General features: G+C 39.5%; 1 long non-coding RNA gene across 3 annotated transcripts; it reads left to right on the top strand.

Moving 5' to 3' along the window:
• The first annotated feature begins 627 nt into the window (after nucleotides 1–627).
• On the top strand, nucleotides 628–17,639 carry LOC130738064 (uncharacterized). 3 transcript variants are annotated; one of them, XR_009019179.1, is made up of 5 exons: nucleotides 628–957; nucleotides 1,720–1,842; nucleotides 13,131–13,237; nucleotides 14,000–14,122; nucleotides 15,456–16,110. It is a non-coding gene; the product is annotated as an uncharacterized LOC130738064 (long non-coding RNA). The 3 variants fall into 3 exon arrangements; XR_009019178.1 differs by lacking the exons at nucleotides 628–957; nucleotides 1,720–1,842; nucleotides 15,456–16,110 and adding an exon at nucleotides 17,281–17,639 and having other exon boundaries at nucleotides 12,955–13,237; XR_009019177.1 differs by lacking the exons at nucleotides 628–957; nucleotides 1,720–1,842 and having other exon boundaries at nucleotides 12,955–13,237.
• The last annotated feature ends 9,777 nt before the right edge of the window (nucleotides 17,640–27,416 follow it).

The following is a 27,416-nucleotide window of genomic DNA, read 5'->3' as shown; positions in this document are numbered from 1 at the left end:
GACCAGCGTTTCATTTCGGAACTCTGGACTGTACGCACGATAGGTTTCACTTTTCGGATGTCCGCCGACGCTAATTTCTTTGCTTCGAAACCCTATTTTCGAGCAATGGATGAAGACTTTTTCTATTCGGGACTTCTAACGAAGTTTACATCCGCGTAGCCCGATTTCTTTCGACGTTTCCAACCTTTCTTCAGAAGGAAGTTTCTTCATCCGACGTCAAACGCAAAAAGTAGTTTTGCGACATATTTCAACTCATACTACGTTCAAGCCATTTTCTCACTTAAATGAACCCGATGCAAGTATCGCCCTTTCTTGGATCGATACTTAGATTAATTGCATAATATGACAACGTCATATTTGTTCTAATTGTCTCACAATTATTCTTTAGCTTAGTTTCTACTCATTTCTTGATTCATGGATCAGTTTATTTTGCTCAAAGTGATTCAAATTTATATTTTATCGTTTCATAGAGTTCCTCATAATTTTTGGGATAATAATATATCACCCTTATATTTTTATCTTAACTCTATGATTTAAATCATTCAGTGTCTAAATCAATCTGTACCGATTAATAAATATCTCATCTTTTTACTTGGCCTTTCTTGCTCCACGTCTTTCATGTTGGCCAATCCATTCATTTTACCACATGTTTCTACTTTGTTCATTCCAAATTTCTTTCCCTGGCAGAATGCGCACACCGTAGTCCCTCTTTTTCTCTTATTCACGTCTTCTTTTCCTCACCACTCTCTTTACTCTCATTTTCAATTGGTTTCTGCAGCAATTTATAATCCTTGTTCCTTTCATCTTGTTCTCATCACCAATCTCATCTCGTTCATTTTCTTTGTGGCAGCGCCCACACACAACTGTGCCTTTTTCCTTCATGATCAAGCCACCACCTTGGTTCTCTCTTCACCCACGCAAGGCACAAACCACGACCACCTCTAAGGCATTTTCATGGTAAAACCTCTTCTCCTTTTTATCATGTTTTTAATGGGTAAAGATTGAGTTTTGATTTGTTATGCTTTTTCAAAAATGACTTTCATCCAAAGTGCTTTTACAATTGTTGTTCCCTATCACCGGATCTATAGATTTCACTGATTAGTTTTCTAAAAAGTTGTTTTTTTTAGTTAAGTGATTTTGGGATTTTAATGATTTTAATTTAAGCCTTGATTAGTTATTTTTAAATGTTAAAAATGGCTTTGGAAGTGATTTGGGGAAAAAGGAAAATTTATACATATTTATGTAGTCGTGGCCGAGCCTATGACATGTGTTTTGGGTTTGGAAAATCAATTCTGAAACTTGTTTTTATTCAGTGAAAATCATAAGTTAAGTTTATGGTGACAAAACTTTGGGCTTAAACACAAGAGGCTGAGAAGTTTTGGGTTAAACTGGAGTTTTAAAAGTATTGGGGTCTGTTTGATAAATTTATTAAAGATTGAGGGTTGAAAGATAACTTACCTTTATATGAGGACCTTTTCGTGATTATGTGCTTATCAAGGGACTATGGTTGAATTACTTAAAAGTTGAGGACTGGTTTGCAAAATGGGTTTTTTTAAGGACCTTTCTTTAAAACTCACAAATATTTTATCTTTGGACTTTAGTCCCTGAAACATAAAGTTTGTGCATTTAGCCTAAGTGAGCTAGAAAGATTGGCTAAGTTTGTTCTGGAACTTTAGATGTGACTTTAGAGGCTAAGGTTTAGTATGTGAACATGTGAAGGGTAAGAAGGACGGAAGCGCTTGACGACGAAGCCAAAGAACAAACGGAAGTGAGCCAACACGGGAAAGCAAAGATATGACTGGATTTGATTTGAGTCGCAACTTAGTAAGGAAAGCGTCGAAGGTTAGGGCAACTTACTATATATTAGCTATGAATGCATGATAGGCGTCGATCAATTCGACTTATGCTTTACTTTGATGTTGATTATGTTGATGAACTGATGTTGTGATGTTGTGCTTTGTTGGATTGTGCGTTTTGACGCGACTTCGGAGTGGAGATTCATTGATCTGGTGATCTTTGATGTTTCGGGTTGGATGAGCAACCCTAGGAAAGTTCAAACGAGGGGTTTGGGACTTAGCCATTTGTTGGGATTCGTTGGTTTACTTAGACTTTCCCCGGGAAACTTCTTTTGGGTGGTTGGTTTTCTGAAAACCTAGAATGAATAGAATTTTGTAAACTAAAGACTTGGGAAACCTAGACTTTGAGAAATAAACTCATAACCTGACTAATTCAATTCGAAACGTTTTTACTAAATGAATAGTTATAGGAGAACTAAAGGGGAAAACATTTACGAAAGACGGGGAAAAGTCGACCTTTGTTGTGGGTTTGGAGAGTTATCGGAATTGGGGAAAGCCACTAAGGTGAGCTATGGTGATGATTGAAAGTCACCGAGTACTTTACGTACTCTTGTTGATGGGGTTGTGTTGTATTGACCGACACTAATCCCTTGGGTTCTCTTGTTGTTGGAGCGGTGTTGTATTGACCGACACCTAGCGCTCTTGTTGTTTGGGCTGTGTTGTATTGACCGACACTAGACCCTTGTGTTTTCTTGTTGGAGTTGTGTTGTATTGACCGACACTTACTCCGAGTTGTGTTGTATTGACCGACACTAACTCATGGGTTTGTTGAGATTGGGTTGTGAGCTAGACACTTTCGTGGTAAGGACGATTCGTTGTTTGGCTAACCACGTTGCATTCAATCGGGTGAATAACGGGAATGGTTCACCTGTGCATATCATGGTGAATAACGGGAATGGTTCACCTTGCATTAATGATGAATAACGGGAATGGTTCATCATTCGGTGAATAACGGGAATGATTCACCAAGGATGAATAACGGGAATGGTTCATCCAGGATGGATTTCATCCAGGATGGATAACGGGAATGGTCCATCCATAGTGAAAATGCTTCACTTGTGGCGAACGGGAACGCGTCACAAATCCGGATTCATATTGTGCATTTCACGCATACATTCATGCTGACTGAGACTGTGTGCTGTTTGTTTATTGAAGCAATGTTAGAGCCATAACATGCTAGGATTACTTATATGCTTATATAACAACTTATATATATACCCCGTCACATGTTGAGTGTATATGTACTTATTGCTGTGAGTTGACCCTAGCGCCTTGGCTTTGTTTGTATGTTTGTGTTTGGGCGGTCGGCCTGCTGCCAGATGTCGATGGTCGACTGGTTCTCGACCGTCTCTCCCTCGGGGGGGATCAGATATGAGCTGCTGGATCGGGATGCCCCCACCGCTTGGGTGATCGATGTAGCGGGTCACCGGGCGACGTATCGGGGAAGGGTCATGGAGGACCGGACTGACGAGCGTGGACGTCTGACGAAAGGAGTTCTATGGCGCATAGAGTTGAGCTTCAACTTGCCGACTTCAGATCGTTGTGGGTTTGGCACTGGGAGGTTAGGTTTGGGCAGGCGTCATGTTTTGTGTAGAGCTCTGATTCGTTTTGCTTTTGGGATCGGGTAGGTTCCGACGCATGACTTTTCGTGTGGTTCTCTTACTGAGGGATCACAGTGAGTCAGTTGGACCATAGGGGTCTTTGCTTAGGCCATATTGAGGCCGACTTTCTCCTAGTGGTTTGTAATTTTAATTTTCTCACTTACACTTCTGGGTCTGTAGATATTTGCCTACGGGCACACTGCTTTGGAGTCACTGCGAGTGCGCGTGACGTGGGAGTGCAGCTGAGGCTGTTCATGTTTATATTTGATGTATGTTGGTTAGTTTAGTAGTTGGGTTTTGTCTTTACTTCCTTATCGTTTTGATTTAAAGGAAAGAAAACGGAAAAAAAAAAAATTACCTGTTTTCCGCGTAAAGATTATTTTTGGTTACTAAAGTGACACCTGGAAATCGGGGTGTTACATTGTGGTATCAGAGCTTAGTCGAGTCTTTTGGGAGTCTTTGGGGAATAGGTCTTCTGTGCTAGGTTGTGTGACTCTGCAAAGAGTGAAAATTGATTGTCTGCAGAGCGATTTTCGCTCTAATTGTTTGCGTTACTACTCAATCGGATTGAGTGGTTTGTCTAGTGCTACCGTATGGTTAGTACTAATCGGACGTTCGATGGGATATAGGATGGTGGATCTTAACCGGATGGCGGAGGCTACACGTGAGCATCATCAACGACTGATGGCGACAGCAATGTATCAACAAAGAGGAATGAACCGAACTGGAGCTGGGGGACCAATGAGGTCAGGTTCCCAAGGCTACAACGGAAGGAAGTGCTACCATAAGTGGGGACCATATCAGCGTTTCGAGGGAAGAAATCTTATCTCAAGAGAGTACAAACCGACGACTGCTGATACTGGGGGGGAAGCCAGATGGTGACAAAGGAGTGACATGTTTTCGTTGCAGAAAGTTTGGGCATTTTGCTAACAAATGCTCAGTGATTGGACGAAGATGCTTCAAGTGTAACCGAGAGGGGCATCTAGCTGTGAACTGCAAGACCAAAGAAAGTCTATGCTTCAATTGCAACCAACCGGGACATTTCTCCCAAGATTGCAAGGCACTCAAGGGCGAATCATCAGGGAATGTTGGGAAAGGAAAACAACTTGTTCCAGAGGAAAGGATTCATGCCATGGAGGGCAAGAGCTGAGGAGTTGAACGAGGAAGAACGTGGGAACGATGTAGGACCTTATTCGAGGTTGCTCGTGATTTAACTATAGAAGTTACACGAGGTTGGGAATAGCACACTGAGTCTAGAAAGTAGTTTTCCACCGATGCGTTTATGAGGAAGCTAGTAGCTGAAGAACGAATCTTAGGGAGATTCCGTATGGGTAGTATACGTGTTATGTTGAGGGTGTGTAGTTCCGTAGCGGGATCCTTAAAGGATTTAGTATCAGGATAATTGTGACTACTGGATGATAGGAACTCATTGACTGTTCCAGTGGGTTTTTTCTAAATTTCCACCTTCGATGTATTAGGCCTGATCAACCTAATATTGAGGGGGTGATATTCGGAATCACAGCTGGTTATGGACTTTGATAGAAGGACGGGTAAGATGAATTTGAATTGATTGAGGATTAGTCGGATTTGGGAGGAAAGTTCGTGTTAAGCATTTGATTGTAAAAGATTAAGATTTGAATCTGTGGAAGTCGATGAGTGTCGTATAGACATTGATTGGTTAGTTCGTGTGATTACTCCAAGTAGAGGTAGACCAAGTCAAGAGATTTAGTGCTGGAAAAGTATTAAGTAGTTTCTCGGAAGTTATGAAGTTATAGGTTATGTGATTGCTGAGTGGAATTGTTAGAGACTAAATAAGTTGGATTTAATCAGGTTTTAGATGATAGCTTGATGGTAGCAAGAGTGAGAAGAATTAACTCTGAACTAGATTGTTATAGTCGAGTTCGAGCAATAAGTTTCGCTAAGCGTTTGATTAATATGTGGAGACATTATAGTCTTAAGAGATGAATTTTCATTTGAAAAGTGTTGAATTAATGATTAAGTTGGAGAAAGAAAGTTTTAGCATAAGTTGAATACTTGAGGTTGGTGATATGGATTCCAAGGAAATATGCTGAGATTACTAAGTGAGATTTACTAAGTTGGATTGAAATCTTAGGGTTAAGATTGAATCTTGAGAGCCGAGAATCACGTACGAGTAAGAGATCTTATGGTTGTAGGTGTGACAATAGGAGTTGAATCTTAGAAGATTGAAGACCTGAAGGTGAGTTTCGGGTTAAGACCATTGAGGTATAATATAAGAGAGATCTTGAAGTAAAGGAATTCTGGGTTGTGTGGAGTGTTAAGGTTGGTGATCGATTGATGTTGATTATGAGGTTGCGGACATAATGACCATGTGATAAGATTTGAATGATGTTAGCATAATAAGTTATGATTATGGATATCAGGATCAAGTGGTGAGTGTGGAAGCATGACGACACTTATCAGGTCGTTTGGGTAAGTGAAGGAGTTATAGTTTTAAGGAACGGATATTCATTTAAGAAGTATTGAAGGATTAAAGGTCGTTAGAGGACCAAACTGTAAGATCAAGATTTGGTCATGTGGTACAACTCTATGTTTTGATGATAACAAGTATTTATTTGTGGATGAACAACTATGATACTCTAATGTTTGTCTTGAGTGTTTTGACAAACAGGTTCTGATTCTGACACCAGAAGATATATTCGTCAGAAGTTCTGAAGATCAGAAGATCTAAAGATCAGAGGATCTGAGGATCAGAGGATCTGAAGATCAGAGGATCTGAGGATCAGAGGATCAGAAGATCAGAGGATCAGAAGATCTGAGGATCAGAAGATCTGAAGACCAGAAGCTCTGAGGGACCAGAGGCTCTGAAGGTTCAGAAGCTCTGAAGGTCCAGAAGCAGAAGTTACGAAGGTCAGAGGATCCAAGCATCCCTCTGACTCTGATCACCAAGCTTCACAAGTTCCAACACGAAGCATAACTCTGATCAGAAGTCAATGGTTAAAGGCAAATGTCTCTATCTAGAAGTACAAGAGCAGTGTACTATTCTGAAAAGCCTACCTACCAAGGTTCAGCCACAGCAGGTTCTGGAAGTTCCAGAAATGCCCTCCAACGGTCATATTCTCTCAACAGAAATATCCTTTGCACCTTGGACTATAAAAGGTTGAAGAAAAGAAGAAAGCTAAGAGAGAGAAATCAAGAGCAGCAATACAAGAAAAGATTCAAGCCTCTACTTTCTTCATCTATTCTTATTTGGTTTACACTCAGCTTATTTAGAAGCAAACCTTTGTAAACACCAACCTCAAACAGTTGTTTGATTTTCCTTAAGGGACCAGGTAGGTCAGTATCCTTAAGAAGACTAAGAGAGTGAATCTTAGTGGTGATTCCTTTAGGAGATCAAGGTTGATCGGATCCTAGAGAAGACTAAGAGAGTGAATCTTAGTGATAGCTAAGTCAGTGTATTGTTAGTCACTTGTAGGTTTCAAGTGCAGTTGTAACAATTATCTGATTAGTGGATTGCCTTCATTCTAAGAAGGAAGAAATCACCTTAACGGGTGGACTGGATTAGCTTGAGGGATTTATCAAGTGAACCAGGATAAAATACTTGTGTGCTTTTCTCTTCTCTCTATCTTTATCCGCTGCACCATCTATCTTAGAGAAACCGAAAAGATTTACTTTAAATCTTAAGGGGAAAGTTTTTATATTCAAAACGCTATTCAACCCCCCCTTCTAGTCGTTTTTCACACCTTCAATTGGTATCAGAGCGCAAGTTCTGATTACCACACTTAACAGTGTTCAGTAGATCCGGGCCAGTGTGAAAAACTCATGGATTCCACCACTACTACAAGCAAATATCAATACAGTGCAAGACCACCTATCTTTGATGGTCAGAGATTTGATTTCTGGAAAGATAGAATCAAAAGCTTCTTTCTTGGCTTTGATCCTGATCTCTGGGATTTTGTTGTTGATGGCTACACCCCTCCTGTTGATGAACATGGTGTAAAAATCCCAAGGGAGAAGATGAGTGAAGATCAAAAGAAGGAGTTCAGAGATCATCACCGATCAAGAGCTATTCTGCAAAGTGCCATTTCATATGAAGAATATGAGAAAATTACTGATCGTGATTCCGCCAAGGGCATCTTTGAATCCTTGAAGATGTCTCATGAAGGAAACAAGAAAGTGAAAGAATCAAAGGCACTGTCTTTGATCCAGAAATATGAATCCTTCCAAATGGAAACTGACGAATCCATTGAAGATATGTTTTCCAGATTCCAGTTGATTATTGCTGGAATAAGACCCCTCAGCAATAGCTACACCACTGCGGATCATGTCATGAGGATCCTTAGAGGTCTTCCGTAAAGCTGGATGCCTTTGATAACTTCCTTGGAGCTAACTAGAGATGTTGAGTATATGAGTTTAGAAGAACTCATCAGCATACTGAAATGCCATGAACTGAAGCGCTCAGAAATGCAGGATCTGAAGAAGAAGTCTATAGCTTTGAAACCCAAATCTGAGAAGTCAAAAGCTCTCCAAGCTGAAGCAGAAGACTCTGAAGATTCTGATGAGGATGAGCTGACTCTGATATCCAGAAAGCTCAACTGCATCTGGAAGCACAGGCAGAGCAAATTCAAAGGCTCATCAAAGGACAAAAAGTCAAAGAAGCATTTCAAGACCAAGAAGAGTCTGATGGTGACTTTTGATGAATCAGAGTCAGAGGATGTTGACTCTGATGGTGAAGTTCAAGGACTCATGGCTATTGTCAAAGACAAAGGAGCAGAGTCAAAGGATGCTGTTGACTCTGACTCAGCATCAGAAGGAGATCCTACCTCAGACGATGAAAATGAGGTATTCGCTTCTTTCTCAACCTCTGAACTGAAACATGCTTTGTCTGATATCATGGATAAGTATAACTCTTTATTGTCTAAGCATAAAAAGTTGAAAAAGGACTTATCTGTTGTTTCCAAGACTCCTTCTGAACATGAGAAAATTATTTCTGATTTGAAAAATGATAATCATGCTTTGGTAAATTCTAACTCTGTGCTTAAGAACCAGATTGCTAAGTTAGAAGATATAGTTGCTTGTGATGCCTCTGATTGTAGAAATGAATCTAAGTATGAAAAGTCTTTTCAAAGATTCCTGGCTAAAAGCGTAGACAGAAGCTTAATGGCTTCAATGATCTATGGCGTAAGCAGAAATGGAATATATGGCATTGTCTATTCTAAACCTTCTGAAGTTGCTGCATCATCTCTTAAGAAAGGAACTTTCTCTATGTCAAAATATCATGCTCAAATTCCTTTCCATTATCCTGCTGAAAGACCCAAAGTTGTCAGAACTTCTGGGCTAACTAACAAGAAAGGACCCAGAAAGTGGGTACCTAGGGATAAGATTATATATGTTGCAGATATCTTCAATAGGTCCATCGAAACTCCAACCATGGAACCTGGACAGTGGATGCAAGCAACACATGACGGGAGAAAGACATATGTCCCAAGATCCAAAACTTGAATCTGAAGGTGAAGTTAATCTTGGAGACATCAGTAGAGTAAGATTTGGTCAAGTCAAAGCTAGCTGAAAAAGCTTGTAGAGATGAGCATGACTGTTTCAGATAGAAACAAAGACTCAGAACTTGTCAAACCAGAAGCAACAACATCAGAAGATGCTACTACAACTTCTGACTTGCGTCATCAGAAGAAGAGTAGGTTCATAGCTTCTCATTCTGAAGCATCTGAAGATGGAATTTTTTCCAGAATGGAGATGTCACCAGAACCTCTGGACGTTGACACTTCTGCTCTCATAAGAAGATATACTAATCAGCAGCCAAGTATCCCTTGGTATTACTTCTGAGGGGGAGTATTTCGTCTTTTGCTCTTACTATTTTTTTCCACCTTCATTCTTTTTGCTTATGACAAAAAGGGGGAGAACTTATAGTATCTTGACAACTCCTATATTATTTAGCTCAGAATCTAGATATTACTAACATTGATATTAAGTATTAGATTCAGGGGGAGCTTAGCTCAGAATCAAGCACGAGTCTTGGATTCAGAAGGAGCAAGATAAACTATGCACATCAGGATAAGTTTTAACTCTGATACCTTATACTCTGAGTGTATTCAGTTTATTTGTTTAGAGTTGTTCATCAAAATACATGGTTTTGTCATCATCAAAAAGGGGGAGATTGTAAGATCAAGATTTGGTCATGTGGTACAACTCTATGTTTTGATGATAACAAGTATTTATTTGTGGATGAACAACTATGATACTCTAATGTTTGTCTTGAGTGTTTTGACAAACAGGTTCTGATTCTGACACCAGAAGATATATTCGTCAGAAGTTCTGAAGATCAGAAGATCTAAAGATCAGAGGATCTGAGGATCAGAGGATCTGAAGATCAGAGGATCTGAGGATCAGAGGATCAGAAGATCAGAGGATCAGAAGATCTGAGGATCAGAAGATCTGAAGACCAGAAGCTCTGAGGGACCAGAGGCTCTGAAGGTTCAGAAGCTCTGAAGGTCCAGAAGCAGAAGTTACGAAGGTCAGAGGATCCAAGCATCCCTCTGACTCTGATCACCAAGCTTCACAAGTTCCAACACGAAGCATAACTCTGATCAGAAGTCAATGGTTAAAGGCAAATGTCTCTATCTAGAAGTACAAGAGCAGTGTACTATTCTGAAAAGCCTACCTACCAAGGTTCAGCCACAGCAGGTTCTGGAAGTTCCAGAAATGCCCTCCAACGGTCATATTCTCTCAACAGAAATATCCTTTGCACCTTGGACTATAAAAGGCTGAAGAAAAGAAGAAAGCTAAGAGAGAAAAATCAAGAGCTGCAATACAAGAAAAGATTCAAGCCTCTACTTTCTTCATCTATTCTTATTTGGTTTACACTCAGCTTATTTAGAAGCAAACCTTTGTAAACACCAACCTCAAACAGTTGTTTGATTTTCCTTAAGGGACCAGGTAGGTCAGTATCCTTAAGAAGACTAAGAGAGTGAATCTTAGTGGTGATTCCTTTAGGAGATCAAGGTTGATCGGATCCTAGAGAAGACTAAGAGAGTGAATCTTAGTGATAGCTAAGTCAGTGTATTGTTAGTCACTTGTAGGTTTCAAGTGCAGTTGTAACAATTATCTGATTAGTGGATTGCCTTCATTCTAAGAAGGAAGAAATCACCTTAACGGGTGGACTGGATTAGCTTGAGGGATTTATCAAGTGAACCAGGATAAAATACTTGTGTGCTTTTCTCTTCTCTCTATCTTTATCCGCTGCACCATCTATCTTAGAGAAACCGAAAAGATTTACTTTAAATCTTAAGGGGAAAGTTTTTATATTCAAAACGCTATTCAACCCCCCCCCCCTTCTAGTCGTTTTTCACACCTTCACAAACTTGGTGAAGGTTTAGGTTTTAAATCTATGAATGTCTGTCTAAGGTGTGTAAGACTCGAAGGTTGTCAGAATTTGATTGAGAGATTAAGAAGTTGATTGACGAGATGGTGATTGAGTCACAAAAAGGAAGGTGTTAGTATTAAGATGAATACCTGAGGTTGTTATATTTTGACGAGTTTCGTAGAGTATAAGAGTCAATGGGACTTTGTTATGGATTTTGATGATGCATATTACGGGTAACAAGTGAATTTTACTAAAGTTGAATGAGAATCCTAGGGCTAAGGTTGACCTAGTGAGCTGAGATTTATGTACATTTGAGAGATTTAGTGGTGTTAGCGGTTACGATAACAGTTAAATCTAAGAATGTTGAAGGATCGGAAGATGAAATGACTAGTTAAGTCCCTTGAGGTATATTTATGATTTAATCTTCTAGAGGATAAGTCTCGATTTGTGCAAAGTGTTAGGAATTTCAGTAAGTGTAAATAGGTTTGAGTGAGGGAAGTTTTGAGGAAGAAGATGATAATAATGGATTGTTAGATATTAAGAGGAGGATTATCTTATAAGTTGTTGATAAATTGATGTTGAAGGGGATAAGATTAGTGAAGGACAAGAAATAAGGACATGAGTCGAGTTTTAATTCGAATGGTGACTAAGTAGGAGATTGATTTCATTGTGCGAGTGATGATAGTTACGAAGTTGGATGTGACGTTAATGGACTATTAGATTCCAACGCAATATTTCGTCTAGGAGTTATCGAACGGACAAGTGGAGTTTTGGACTGTAGATGAAGATCACGAGGACGAGTTGAGTATTTACCTTAAGATGACAGAGAGGCACCGAGCTTAAGAAGAATTTCGGACGACCGAAAGTAAAGAAGTAAGTGGCTAAGATGGTGCGACTGCACGGAATGCCAACCGGTATCATTTCAAGCAGAGGTCCGACGCAAGTAATCGAGCCAGACGACATGAGGTTGAATGATGTTTTGTCTTTTGAGACGCCGACAGTTAGCAGTGGGGATAGAAGAGTGAAACAATTAAGGGGAGAACAGATTGCTTAAGTAAAGGTTATGAGGAACAATGACACAGGCAATACTACATGGGAATTGGAAGATAAGATCAAGGAACTATACTCCGGACTTTTTGCTGAACTCTGAGTTTCGAGGACGAAACTTTCTTTTTGGAGGCGAGTATTGTAAGACCTGGATTTTCAGAACAAGTTAAGTTTCCGACTCACGCGTAGAATCAGTGTAAGCGTGACAGGAGTTTGGTATTTGAGAAAGATTAATGAAGAGGGAAGTTCAGGAAATGCTTGAGGAATGTTGCGTGGTCGTTTTCGGAGTTAGTGCGAGTCGTCCGCACACTTGCCTTAGGGCGAGCGTGTCCAGAATAGGCTATTTCGCTCTTAAAGCAACGTTTTGAGTGAGATTTCGAACTCTCGGAAAATGTAAAGATTCTCTTTATTTTTCCATCGACCAGCGTTTCATTTCGGAACTCTGGACTGTACGCACGATAGGTTTCACTTTTCGGATGTCCGCCGACGCTAATTTCTTTGCTTCGAACCCCTATTTTCGAGCAATGGATGAAGACTTTTTCTATTCGGGACTTCTAACGAAGTTTACATCCGCGTAGCCCGATTTCTTTCGACGTTTCCAACCTTTCTTCAGAAGGAAGTTTCTTCATCCGACGTCAAACGCAAAAAGTAGTTTTGCGACATATTTCAACTCATACTACGTTCAAGCCATTTTCTCACTTAAATGAACCCGATGCAAGTATCGCCCTTTCTTGGATCGATACTTAGATTAATTGCATAATATGACAACGTCATATTTGTTCTAATTGTCTCACAATTATTCTTTAGCTTAGTTTCTACTCATTTCTTGATTCATGGATCAGTTTATTTTGCTCAACGTGATTCAAATTTATATTTTATCGTTTCATAGAGTTCCTCATAATTTTTGGGATAATAATATATCACCCTTATATTTTTATCTTAACTCTATGAGTTAAATCATTCAGTGTCTAAATCAATCTGTACCGATTAATAAATATCTCATCTTTTTACTTGGCCTTTCTTGCTCTACGTCTTTCATGTTGGCCAATCCATTCATTTTACCACATGTTTCTACTTTGTTCTTTCCAAATTTCTTTCCCTGGCAGAATGCGCACACCGTAGTCCCTCTTTTTCTCTTATTCACGTCTTCTTTTCCTCACCACTCTCTTTACTCTCATTTTCAATTGGTTTCTGCAGCAATTTATAATCCTTGTTCCTTTCATCTTGTTCTCATCACCAATCTCATCTCGTTCATTTTCTTTGTGGCAGCGCCCACACACAACTGTGCCTTTTTCCTTCATGATCAAGCCACCACCTTGGTTCTCTCTTCACCCACGCAAGGCACAAACCACCACCACCTCTAAGGCATTTTCATGGTAAAACCTCTTCTCCTTTTTATCATGTTTTTAATGGGTAAAGATTGAGTTTTGATTTGTTATGCTTTTTCAAAAATGACTTTCATCCAAAGTGCTTTTACAATTGTTGTTCCCTATCACCGGATCTATAGATTTCACTGATTAGTTTTCTAAAAAGTTGTTTTTTTTAGTTAAGTGATTTTGGGATTTTAATGATTTTAATTTAAGCCTTGATTAGTTATTTTTAAATGTTAAAAATGGCTTTGGAAGTGATTTGGGGAAAAAGGAAAATTTATACATATTTATGTAGTCGTGGCCGAGCCTATGACATGTGTTTTGGGTTTGGAAAATCAATTCTGAAACTTGTTTTTATTTAGTGAAAATCATAAGTTAAGTTTATGGTGACAAAACTTTGGGCTTAAACACAAGAGGCTGAGAAGTTTTGGGTTAAACTGGAGTTTTAAAAGTATTGGGGTCTGTTTGATAAATTTATTAAAGATTGAGGGTTGAAAGATAACTTACCTTTATATGAGGACCTTTTCGTGATTATGTGCTTATCAAGGGACTATGGTTGAATTACTTAAAAGTTGAGGACTGGTTTGCAAAATGGGTTTTTTTAAGGACCTTTCTTTAAAACTCACAAATATTTTATCTTTGGACTTTAGTCCCTGAAACATAAAGTTTGTGCATTTAGCCTAAGTGAGCTAGAAAGATTGGCTAAGTTTGTTCTGGAACTTTAGATGTGACTTTAGAGGCTAAGGTTTAGTATGTGAACATGTGAAGGGTAAGAAGGACGGAAGCGCTTGACGACGAAGCCAAAGAACAAACGGAAGTGAGCCAACACGGGAAAGCAAAGATATGACTGGATTTGATTTGAGTCGCAACTTAGTAAGGAAAGCGTCGAAGGTTAGGGCAACTTACTATATATTAGCTATGAATGCATGATAGGCGTCGATCAATTCGACTTATGCTTTACTTTGATGTTGATTATGTTGATGAACTGATGTTGTGATGTTGTGCTTTGTTGGATTGTGCGTTTTGACGCGACTTCGGAGTGGAGATTCATTGATCTGGTTATCTTTGATGTTTCGGGTTGGATGAGCAACCCTAGGCAAGTTCAAACGAGGGGTTTGGGACTTAGCCATTTGTTGGGATTCGTTGGTTTACTTAGACTTTCCCCGGGAAACTTCTTTTGGGTGGTTGGTTTTCGGAAAACCTAGAATGAATAGAATTTTGTAAACTAAAGACTTGGGAAACCTAGACTTTGAGAAATAAACTCATAACCTGACTAATTCAATTCGAAACGTTTTTACTAAATGAATAGTTATAGGAGAACTAAAGGGGAAAACATTTACGAAAGACGGGGAAAAGTCGACCTTTGTTGTGGGTTTGGAGAGTTATCGGAATTGGGGAAAGCCACTAAGGTGAGCTATGGTGATGATTGAAAGTCACCGAGTACTTTACGTACTCTTGTTGATGGGGTTGTGTTGTATTGACCGACACTAATCCCTTGGGTTCTCTTGTTGTTGGAGCGGTGTTGTATTGACCGACACCTAGCGCTCTTGTTGTTTGGGCTGTGTTGTATTGACCGACACTAGACCCTTGTGTTTTCTTGTTGGAGTTGTGTTGTATTGACCGACACTTACTCCGAGTTGTGTTGTATTGACCGACACTAACTCATGGGTTTGTTGAGATTGGGTTGTGAGCTAGACACTTTCGTGGTAAGGACGATTCGTTGTTTGGCTAACCACGTTGCATTCAATCGGGTGAATAACGGGAATGGTTCACCTGTGCATATCATGGTGAATAACGGGAATGGTTCACCTTGCATTAATGATGAATAACGGGAATGGTTCATCATTCGGTGAATAACGGGAATGGTTCACCAAGGATGAATAACGGGAATGGTTCATCCAGGATGGATTTCATCCAGGATGGATAACGGGAATGGTCCATCCATAGTGAAAATGCTTCACTTGTGGCGAACGGGAACGCGTCACAAATCCGGATTCATATTGTGCATTTCACGCATACATTCATGCTGACTGAGACTGTGTGCTGTTTGTTTATTGAAGCAATGTTAGAGCCATAACATGCTAGGATTACTTATATGCTTATATAACAACTTATATATATACCCCGTCACATGTTGAGTGTATATGTACTTATTGCTGTGAGTTGACCCTAGCGCCTTGGCTTTGTTTGTATGTTTGTGTTTGGGCGGTCGGCCTGCTGCCAGATGTCGATGGTCGACTGGTTCTCGACCGTCTCTCCCTCGGGGGGGATCAGATATGAGCTGCTGGATCGGGATGCCCCCACCGCTTGGGTGATCGATGTAGCGGGTCACCGGGCGACGTATCGGGGAAGGGTCATGGAGGACCGGACTGACGAGCGTGGACGTCTGACGAAAGGAGTTCTATGGCGCATAGAGTTGAGCTTCAACTTGCCGACTTCAGATCGTTGTGGGTTTGGCACTGGGAGGTTAGGTTTGGGCAGGCGTCATGTTTTGTGTAGAGCTCTGATTCGTTTTGCTTTTGGGATCGGGTAGGTTCCGACGCATGACTTTTCGTGTGGTTCTCTTACTGAGGGATCACAGTGAGTCAGTTGGACCATAGGGGTCTTTGCTTAGGCCATATTGAGGCCGACTTTCTCCTAGTGGTTTGTAATTTTAATTTTCTCACTTACACTTCTGGGTCTGTAGATATTTGCCTACGGGCACACTGCTTTGGAGTCACTGCGAGTGCGCGTGACGTGGGAGTGCAGCTGAGGCTGTACATGTTTATATTTGATGTATGTTGGTTAGTTTAGTAGTTGGGTTTTGTCTTTACTTCCTTATCGTTTTGATTTAAAGGAAAGAAAACGGAAAAAAAAAAATTACCTGTTTTCCGCGTAAAGATTACTTTTGGTTACTAAAGTGACACCTGGAAATCGGGGTGTTACAGAATGAGTATCAAAGATTACAAAAGAAAACCACTAAAAGCTGGGGCGCTCAAGCGCTGCCCTGGGGCGCTCAAGCGCTGCCCTGGGGCGCTTGAGCGCCCATAAGGCAGAAGCCAACTTCCTTGCTACTGGAAGGCCTGGCGCTCGAGCACCAGACACACGTTCTAATAGTCTTTTTGGCTTCTTGTAACCCCGTTTGAATGTTTCCATCAATTCTTCAAGCTTTTTGGCCTTCCCTCTTTATGAGTTTATGAGTTACCTGCTGAAGCACTTAAGGACCAAGACAAGGAAAAATATCAAGAAATACAAAGGGCTTTTAAGCACAATAGTCCTCACAATTCAATGGAAAACACATGCAAGACCTAAACTTTATAAAAATGCAAGAAAGACCCTTATAAAACTACAAAATTACTAAACTAATGCAAATGCAAATATAAAAGTAAAAATGCATGAGAATGCATGAAACACTACATGAGACACAAGAAAAAGACTCAAAACTAGCAAGAAAAAATTCTAAAAACATCATATAAATTCCGGTCATCAATCATCAATTCGTCATCATATTATCTTATTCTCCAAACTTCATCATGACTGTCAATCTTCATCTTCTTCATCATGTTACCCAAGAAAAAAAAAACATATTCATCTCCCACACATTAACTAGAAACCTAACACATATACTCTTGACCACACACATATACCTCACACACATTAACAAAAAAATATAAACCCACGCACACATTAAATAAATAAAAAACTAAATCTTCTTGAGAGGTGATAACCCGAGTTTATTCTATGATTGTTGAGTCGTTCTAGTTTCTTTCTTTTCCTTTTTGAGTCCTTTATTTAGTTTTAAGTCAAGTTGAGTCCCTTTTTAATTCATAATTGCATCTGCATTAGTTTAAGTGTTTTTAATCTATTTACTTGGTCTTTTTATTAGTTTTAGTTAGACTGTAATTTCTATGGTTAGGTTTGAGCTGAAGTCTTTTGAATTCATGAATGTTGATTGCATATTAGGAGTTTCATTTGATGAATTGATTGGAAGAAAGCTAAATAATTGTGATTAAATGCATGTTCTCATGAGTTACATTGTTGTTTTGATGGGTTCTTGAGATTCTTTTCAGGTTTGATAGGATTTTGATGGCTAATGATGATGATGGAAGGCTAAGTAATGAGCCATGACGATAGGAGAAGTGGGAGTTACAAAATTGAAGAAAAACCAGATGAGCCACGCATGTGCACCTCGAAGAAAAGAGGAAAAACCTAAAGGCCACGCAAGTGCGCAACTAGGCCACGCACATGTGTGTTGACCAAACCTGAAGGTCACGCATGCGACGTGGACTAACCTGATGCTGCATTTTAACGGTTTGCCTCCACGCACATGCGTGGGTGGCCGCTGGAAACTCTATAAATAGAGTTTGTGTTATTTCTTTTAGGTAACTTGTAATTTTATGAACAAAACTTAGAGTTTTAGTTTCTTGGAGCTTGTGGGTGGCTTTTTGTTACTCTTATTTCATGTTTTTGTTCTTTTAATTTGTATTATGAATTCCCTAGCCATGCTTGGCTAGTTTATCTTTGTACTTTGGGTGAAGTGAACCTTAGCTTTGATTATGGTTTGAACTTATGAGTTTCTTATATGAATAAAGTTTCATTTCTATGTATCTTTTCTTTTTTTCAATACTCTCTTGAATGCATGCAAGTGTTTGTCTTTCTTCTTGGACAACGGTAGTTGGTAAGGATTAAGGCACCTGAGATTGGATTGATTTGTTATCTACCCCTTATGTATAAGGGTGGGAACTTATTGTGTTGGCTTGAACATAGAACAATAATTCTTCAATTGAATTGACTAGGTATTAAAGAATTAGGCTTAGCAACCTGAGATTGAATGATTTTCTTGATTCAGGTATTAAAAAGTAAAGGTAAAGGCTACATCACCATAGAAGGGGTTCTAAAGTTCATATAAGGATTTGGTTGTATGAAACATAATTGAACTAAGTGAAACTTTACCCAGGGTACTTCTTCATCTGAATTACAGTTCTTGCTTTTCATCACAAGTATGTTAAACACAACAAAACTTCAAACTTATATTGCTTTCTTTTTCACATTCTGAACACTAAACTCTTAGAAGAAATTGATAAACAAATGTCCTTGTGGTTCGATATCTTTGTATTACTTCGGTCAATCTGTGCACTTGCGGTTTTGCTATCAAGAGGCCTGTTATGGGAAATGGAAGCGTCGTCAAGAAATTGGTTCCATTGACGCCTCTGAGAGCTTGAATCTTCTTCAAATTTTCCCTTTTCAATGCCAGACTACATCCTTTCGGCAAAAGATCTTTATCAAACAGTACTACACAATTAATGCTCCTGGCATAAGTACACAAAGTACAGTTTGATCCAACAGATAGAAGCTCTGTGAAGAACACGATCCAACGACTATCTTTCATCTCACAAAAGATTCAAAAGTATAAAGGGAACGATCTGAAGACATTGCAAGCAAGCTTTCTAGCTCATAATTTAGAAAAGATCATCATCACCGTCTTCTTTCAATTAATCTTTGATGCAATCTAACATAAAATATATTATTCGAGTCACATCCTACTCTCAATACTTTATGATTCATGGATTGAAATGTTCTACCAGCACTCTTAGAAGAAGAGCATTTTATAGAAGCAAACGATCGTGAAAAATATTGCTTAAGGAAAAGCCCTGCATAATTCTTTTCAAGGAGAAGTCCTAAGAATACTTGTTATGCCTGGAGAGGCAGTGGCTAAAGGAATACTCGTTAATGCCTGAAGAGGTAGTGGTGAAAGAATACTTGGTTTTCCTAGAGAGGCTAGGGCAAAAAGAATACTTAGTTTCTCTATGCTCACTTATCCGCTACACCAAACGATCCCAACACAAGCAACAAAAATCTCAATCGTTTGGAAAACCAAGTTTTTTAATGGCACAATTCAAACCCACCTTTCTTGTGCTATTTCTGATAATCTCAATCAATGCTTCATTTTTTAGGGCTTTTTTGATTTAGTAAGAAAAACATTTGGGGGCCTTTTTTACTTAGTTAAAAAACATTTGGGGATCTAAAGCCCTTACTTGGATGGCTTTGACCTTGGGCCGGCCCTGGGAGGAAGTGCTATGACCAAGTCTTTACTGACTTCCGAGTTAAGCTCACTTGCTTTGTTATCACTCTGTTACCTTTTGTTACGTGTAACCACATCCATTCAATGTACCTAGACACTTATGGTGGTTATCTAATTATAATATAAAGGAGGTCGCCCATGCTACCTCATGGAGAAATAATATTATATTATTGCAGCATCTACCTCCAAATTATGTAGTCAATAGATGCACTAGTAATAATTTAATGAGTATTAGAAAGTTGAAACATATTATATTATTTTTTAGTACATGTTTTTAGTAATCTAGTTGAAAGCTTATAATTAGCTTATTTTACTAGTCTTTTGGTAAATATATGACAAAACAGATTGAAAAATATAGAATGATATTAGTAACATGATTTATAGAAGGAAAACATATGTTGCTAATAGCGACGGATATAGTGATGGTTTGACAAGTTTATAACGAGTTTGATATTTTTTTAATTAGTGACGGAAAAATTATATCTCTAACAATCCATTGCTAATTCTGTCTATATTATTCACTAGACAGTTTAGGGATTTTATGACAAATTTTCTCCGATTCGGAAAATTTCGTTGCAAAATATATCGTTGTATGAGGGAAAAAATTTTGAGAGTGTTATTCAATCGCTAATTAGAGATGGATTAATGTCAGACCCGTGATTAAGTAAGGGAAATAAACTTGATTAATTTCCCGATTTAGTGTTGTACCGCTCGGGGTTTTGGGCAGAGCACCCATGATATCAATGATGGGTCCTGCGAACATACCAAAGGTGACCCATTACAAAGAAGTCCACTAAGGAGCTTTGAAGTGGTGAGGGCGCATCCAACTTGCCATGTTAGAGTATTGGAGGCGGTGTTATGACCAAGTCTTTACTAGCTTCTGGGTTAAGCTCACTTGCTTGGTTATCACTCTTTTACCTTTCTATTACTTGTAACTGCATCCATTTAATGTACCTAGACTCATAGGGTGGTCGACCAACCATACTTAGTCTTAGGGTTCTTTTGAGAATAAGTGCTTTAAATCTCGTTGGCGTGACTTTTATGTGTGGCTTTGTATGATGGATTTATCAAATTTATTTCCCTTTGCGTTTCCTTATGGGAGTTACCGAAAAATTTAGTCACATTGCGAAAACGATAAAAAACGACGCTTTGTCGCCAAGAATGAGATTTATACATCAATTCATTATTTGAGTGGAAATTAAATATTTTCCTTATCATGATGATAATATACTCGTAATTTGGTGAGTTTTGACTTAATGTTGATAGGTTTTAGTTTCAGAACAAAGGGAAGATTTAATCACCTACTGTAGCGTTTCAGTAGATAACTTTTGGACCCCGAACAAGCATGTCCGGAACTCTGTTTAGAAAATCCTGATATCACCAAAAAATTCCAATTAATAAAAGGATTCTAGTTTTAAAATAAAAAAAAAAATCCCAGTCGTGGAAAAGTTTCAGGTCGAAAACAAACTGATTTTGTGTACGTTGCCCCGAGATATTTTTGGGGTGTGTGCCACTCCTAGAACACTTCTACACATCTTGTGGAGGGTTACATGTCCTAATGAGAGGTTAAAAGGTGATTAACGTTATCAACCACACATTTTCTCTACTTAAACCATTAAACAAAAAAAAGAAACTCAACACAAACAACCCACAATTCCACGACCAAATAGAGAGAAGGAGAGTATGAGAAATTTTTGGGTTCTTGAGTATTGTTTGATGATCCTTGAAGCTTAGTTGACGAAAGAAAGTCTTGGAACCTTCCTTTGAGCTCCAAAACTGCAACCATCTCCATCTTCATCTCCTTTGGTTAATTTCTTGTGCTGAGGTAAGTAGTTGCCCAAATATTTGAGTTGATGAACTTGAGAGTGTTTTCTATGGTTGTTTTATGATTTTGTACCATGAGTTTTAGTTGTACGATGTTTTATACTGTACGCTCGAAGTCATATAAAAGATTGTCGAACCACAGGGAGTGGGAAAACACCAATTCACACAAGCAAGAGTTGTTTAGAACACAAGAAAGTAAAGACAAATTATAAGTTTGATTGGTAGAAAGCTTAGTTTTCAAAATCAAAGAAGAAATTAAGTTAAGAGCAAGCACTTGAGTTTAGCTTCACCAAAAAAAGTTATCTTTAGATAAAAGAGACTATGGAATTTCATGGAGTTCATTCTATGGTTGATTTAGCCCTGTTCTTTCAGTGTTGATTCCTCAAGTCAAGTAAAACTTTCAATTAAGTCTCATTAGTCTGATTTTTTAGCTACCTGCAATTAACTTAATTGAAGATGAAGTTCTTATATCAGACCATCAACTACCAGTCCCCACCCTCATTCCTAAGGTGCAGGTGAACTAACCAATCACATCCCAAGTCCCCTGTTCTAAGCCAATTTTCCATGTATACTAAGAATACATTAAACAACTTGTATGCACTCAAGCTAATATTGAAACATGGAACATGGACTCATAGAAGAAAACCTTATTCCATATATAACGTAGAAACTAAAACATAAACAAGTTAGGGATTCACATCTCAAGTGCTTGATGAAACTTATCCAAGCATGACTATGGAAAACATAATTCTAACTTGAGAAGAAGCCTTAGAAATGCTCCAAAACACCTTACACAAGCTATTGTTCAGAAAAAATAAGATTTGAAACTAAAATACAAAAGATCTATTTATAGGAAAAAAGCTGTCGACTGGGCACGCATGTGCGTGCCACTTCTTCACACACATGCGTGCAAAAAGGACAAGGCACTGACTAGGCACGCATGTGCGTGCCATATATGCATGCACATGCAGCCAACACATCCTCAAAGTGTCATGGCACTGACCTGGAACTCATGTTCGTGCCATATGTGCACGCATATGTGGCCAGGCCTCGCTGGCAGCATATTTTCTTCATTCTTCAGCTCGAAACTCACAATTTAATGCAGTTCAACAACTCTATTTCTCTTCATTGCTTGGTCTTGAAACCTCATTGGCCCTAATCATCTTCATCCTTTGATACTCCTCTCCAAGAAAGATTCCTAGACAAGCATTTAAACCTTGGTTGCACACTAAATGATCCATATACATAGCTTGTAACCACAAACCATCAAATATGCACATCAAGCCATGGAAGTTCAGGTAATTATTCAACACATGTTAGAATCATATATTTCTCATTTTCCCCTCAATTCCTCTATCATGCTAGACCAAGGACCATAATGCAAAAAGACACAATCCTAGGGACTAAAAGTGCAATAAAAGATTTAAAAGGGACTATTATGCAAATGATGACTCTAAAATAGCAAAAAACTTAAATTTAACTAAAGACTCTAATTATGCCTTCCAACATTAGAAGAGAGATGTGCTCCTCCTTCTCTCTAGAACCAAAGGGGTATGGTGCACCAGGGTCCAACAAGCTGAGGATCAGCAGAGGCAAGGTTTGGAGAAACAAAGATCAAGCTTTATGGTGGCACCAGTGAAGCGGAGATCGGAGCAGAGGGAGTTTCATCAAGCAAAACACATCCAAGGCAGACCTGCACAATCCCATTATAGGGCCCAAAGGAGCTTATGCAAAGAAAAAGAAAGTTACTGCACCTTATTCATTGATGGTTTGGATGACAATATGTCATATGACAAAGTCAAGAAAACTTTTTCAAAGTTTTGAAGGACAGCTGGGATTTTTGTGCAGAAGCTAAGAAAAAAGCATAGAAGAGGCAAGTTTGGTTTTGTGAGATTCAACGATGTAGCAGCTGCAAAAGAGGCCATTCGATTGCTAAATGGATCTAAACTGGGGAACAAAACCATTAACATGTCCATAGCTAGATATCCTTTCTTTTCTAGGACCATCAAGGTGAATCGGATCCACATCAGAAGACGCACCAGAGCTCAGGGAACTACAAATCAGATATGGAAACAAAAGAGTAAAGCCAGCACTGAAAGGAAAGCGCCTGTGATGTCTGAAGGGTCTTACCAGATGAAAAATGAAGATAAGGAGAGGGTAGGGAGAACAATAGTGGCATCGCTAAGAGGGCTTCAAAGCACTCAACAGGGGGAGGATTTTCTGCGATGTCATAGCTGGTCTCAGATCAAGGTGTCTTCGATAGGGGCTAGGGAAGCTGCAATCGAATTTTGCACTCAAGAAGAGATGTTTCAGTTTCTCAGTAATGAAGGAGAGCTCGGTAACATTTTTACAGTTATGAAAACTGCTACACCTTTTGACAAACCCACCAAATATTTCACTTGGATAAGGATTTGGCACACTCCGTTGGGACTGTGGAATAGAGATTTCTTTGCTCTATTGGCAGGATATGTGGGGGAGTTCGTTAGTGTGGATGAAGCAACAGAAAACCGTGTGAGTTTACCGACACCTTTCGTCGAAATAAGGAAGGTGGATATTCAAGTCGAAGACCAAAGCATCACTGTGATAATGGAAGGTGAAGATATGAGAGATATTGAAGATCAATTGATTCAGGCGATTTGGAGCATGGACAACTCCAGCACAGGAAAGAACGATTCGCCTCGTTCCTCAGAGGGAACGGTGGTGGAGGAATCTGAAGACGCTCAAGAGGATGTCTAGCCAGAGAATGCCTCATCGGAAGTGTTGGAAACAGGGACACATCCCTGTCAGGAGGTAGGGGTCAACGAAGCTACAAATATGATGTTCAGAGTAGCATCAGAAAGGGTGCGGACCAATGAAGATATTTTGGGGGATTTTTTTGAAAATTCAAAGAAGGAGACCTTCAGTCATTGGTGTTTTTTTGAGAATGGACAGATAGTGGTACGATCAGAGGACAACATTTTCCTCAACTTTGTTTTGACGGGACTAGATGGTCTCTGGAACGGGTTTTCCTCAGATTTTGAGGTAACTTTTGGAGGCGCACGTGATCTGGAGGTGACTTTTAAAGGGTCAAATGCTCTCAAGTTGGTGGGTAGGGAACAAATTCAAACCGTGAATATCTCTGGAGAGAATAATTGGAGGTGGAAACCCTTGGAAACTCAATTGGGCTGTGAGTTGGGCACAAAAGGCCCAATTACCCGATACACTAACAATTTTATTGGGACTCTTCCAGTTGGGGCTTCAATTATTGTGGTCACTTCTGCTGGATTTTCCCCATCGTCACCTAACTACATAGTTGTGGGAGAATCGGAGACCCCAATTATTTCCTCTAAGAAGAGAAGAGGTAGACCCAAGAAAATTTTAAGCTCCAACTTGGAGTCACAGATCTCGAGTGCAGTACCGATTGTGCCTCAATTAGCCAAGAAGAGAGGCAGGAAACCTAAACTCCCAACCACCGGAAATTCTCAATCAGTAGTAGTGTCACCTAGCCAGCCAGTAAGAAGTGGTACTATAAGATACCTGACGAGGAGCACAAGAGTTTGGCTTCTGGGTAAAACTCTTGGGCTGGAGTTTGATTGTGAGACCCAAGTTTTTAAGCTTAGAATAAACCGAATAAAATTCCTATTCACGATTAGTTTCGATGTAACTTGAAGGAAAACCTGAACAAGTTTATCGAATGGAATTAATTTATGAAGGAGAAAGTTCAGGAAAGGCTAAGGATAGTATTAAAGTCGATATAAGCTATAGCGCAAGTAGTATTCACTTATATCTAGGACGAGAGCGATCGTAAACGATTAATTTACACTTAAAGACACGATGGAAACTAATTCCAAAGATCTTCAAAGAAATGTTAGAACTTCTCTTAATCTTTCCATGACAAGCATTTCGATACGAAACCCTGAAATGTACGAACGTCCGATTCTAATTCTCGGAGGTTTGCCAAAACTAAATCCCTGATAGTTCAAGAAACCTAAAATCAACCGACGATGAAGAATTTTTCTATTCGGAGCTTCAAACGAAGATTCCACGGGCGTACACCTATTTCTGTCGATGTTTTGAATCTCTCTTCAGAACGAAGTTTTCTCATCCGACATCTGTAACACCCCGATTTCCGGGTGTCACTTTAGTAACCAAAAATAAACTTTACGCGGAAAAACATGTAATTTTTTTTTTCGTTTGATTCTTTTAAATTAAAGCGATAAAGAATAAAGACATAACCCAACACTAACTAACCAATATACAAATATATACACATGTACAGCCTCAGCTGCACTCCCATGTCACGCGCACTCGCAGTGACTCCAAAGTAGTGTGCCCGTAGGCAAATATATACAGACCCAGAAGTTTGAGTGAGAAAGTTGTAAGTACAATCCACTAAGAGAAAGTCGGCCTCAAAATGGCCTAAGCACAGACCCCTACAGTCCGACTGACTCACTGTGATCCCTCAATAAGAGTACCACACGAAAAGCCATGCATCGGGAACCTACCCTGTCCCAAAAGTAAGACGAATCAGAGCTCTACACAAAATATGACGCCTGCCTAAACCTACCCTCCCATTACTGCTCGCATAACCGAGTCCACAGCGAACTGAAGACGGCAAGTTGAAGCTCAGCTCCATGCGTCGTAGGACTCCCTCCGTCAGACGTCCATGCTCGTCAGTACGGTCCTCCAACTCAAACCTGATCCCCCCCGAGGGAGAGACCATCGAAACCCAAACCACCGTCGACATCTGGCAGCAGGCCAACCGCCCAAACACAAACATGAAACCAAAGCCAAGGCGCTAGGGTCAACTCACGGAAATAAGTAGATATACACTCAACATGTGATATGGGGTATAGATATATATGTTGATATATATATATATATATATAAGCAATCCTAGCATGCTATTGGCTCTAACAATGCTTCAATAAATCAAACAGCACACTATTCCAGTCAGAGTGAATGTATGCGTGAAATGCAATCAATATGATCCGGATTGTGACAAGTGAAGCATTCCCGTTCTTTACTATGGATGAACCATTCCCGTTATTCATCCTTGGTGAACCATTCCCGTTATTCACCGTATGATGAACCATTCCCGTTATTCATCATTAATGCATTGGTGAACCATTCCCGTTATTCACCAAAAGATGCACAGGTGAACCATTCCCGTTATTCACCCGATTGATGCAATATGGTTAGCCAAACATCGAATCGTCCTCACCACACAAGCGTTTAGCTCAAACCCAATCTCAAAACAAACCCAAGAGTTAGTGTCGGTCAATACAACACAACTCGGAGTTAGTGTCGGTCAATACAACACAACTCCAACAACAAAGCCCAAGAGTTAGTGTCAGTCAATACAACACAACTCCAACAACAAGAGTACTAGAGTACTCGGTGACTTTCAATCATCACCATGGATCGCCTCAGTGGCTTTCCCCAATTCCCAAAACCCATTACAAAGTCGACTTTTCCCCGTCTTTCGCAAACATTTTCCCATTGAGACTCCCTATGGTTTATTCGTTAATGAAAACGTTTCGAATTGAATTAGTCAAGTTATGAGTTTATTTCTCGAAGTCTAAGTTTCTCGGGGAAAGTCTAAGTATACAACAAATGGCTAAGTCTCAAACCTTGAGTTTGGACTTGCCTAGGGTTGTTCATCCAACCCGAAATATCAAAGATCACCAGTTCAATAATTCCCTACTCCGAAGTCGCGTCAGAACGCACAATTCAACAACATCACAATATCACTAGTTATGGACAATATCATAACATCAGTTCATCAACATAATCAACATCAAAGTAAAGCATAAGTCGAATTCATCGACGCCTATCATGCAGTCATAGCTAATAGTAAGTTGCCCTAACCTCGAGCTGCTCCAGTCTCGTGGTTAAAACTTCCTTCACACGAATGCTCTACAAAACCCAAAGTTCCTTCAGCTGAACCTCGGAGAAAACAAAGCAGAATCCAAACAAAATCGATTAGTTCGATCGCAATACAACACATTAACGATAGACAAAGCATTAAAGCTTCAGAATGCAACAATCGGATACTAAAAGACAAGTTTTCGAAAACGAAAACCCCCCCCCCATTGATATAGCTCTCGGCCATAAGGGATTTCTTCGATCAAATCTGTTCACAAGGTAGTTTTAGGGTAAACTAAGGCAAAGAAACTGTCGGAAAAATTTTCGGACGATCGGATCGAAATACGGCTGTTCAGGGGCGTTTTGGTCCAAAATAAAAGCTCAAAACCTCAAAGTTATCACTTCGGAAAACAAATTTGACAGCAATGATCCTAACGACATCCGTGACAACTA

This window comes from Lotus japonicus, chromosome 2 (genome assembly GCF_012489685.1).
Source record: "Lotus japonicus ecotype B-129 chromosome 2, LjGifu_v1.2".
Lineage (NCBI taxonomy): Eukaryota > Viridiplantae > Streptophyta > Magnoliopsida > Fabales > Fabaceae > Lotus > Lotus japonicus.
This window is presented reverse-complemented; position numbering and strand designations above follow the sequence as displayed.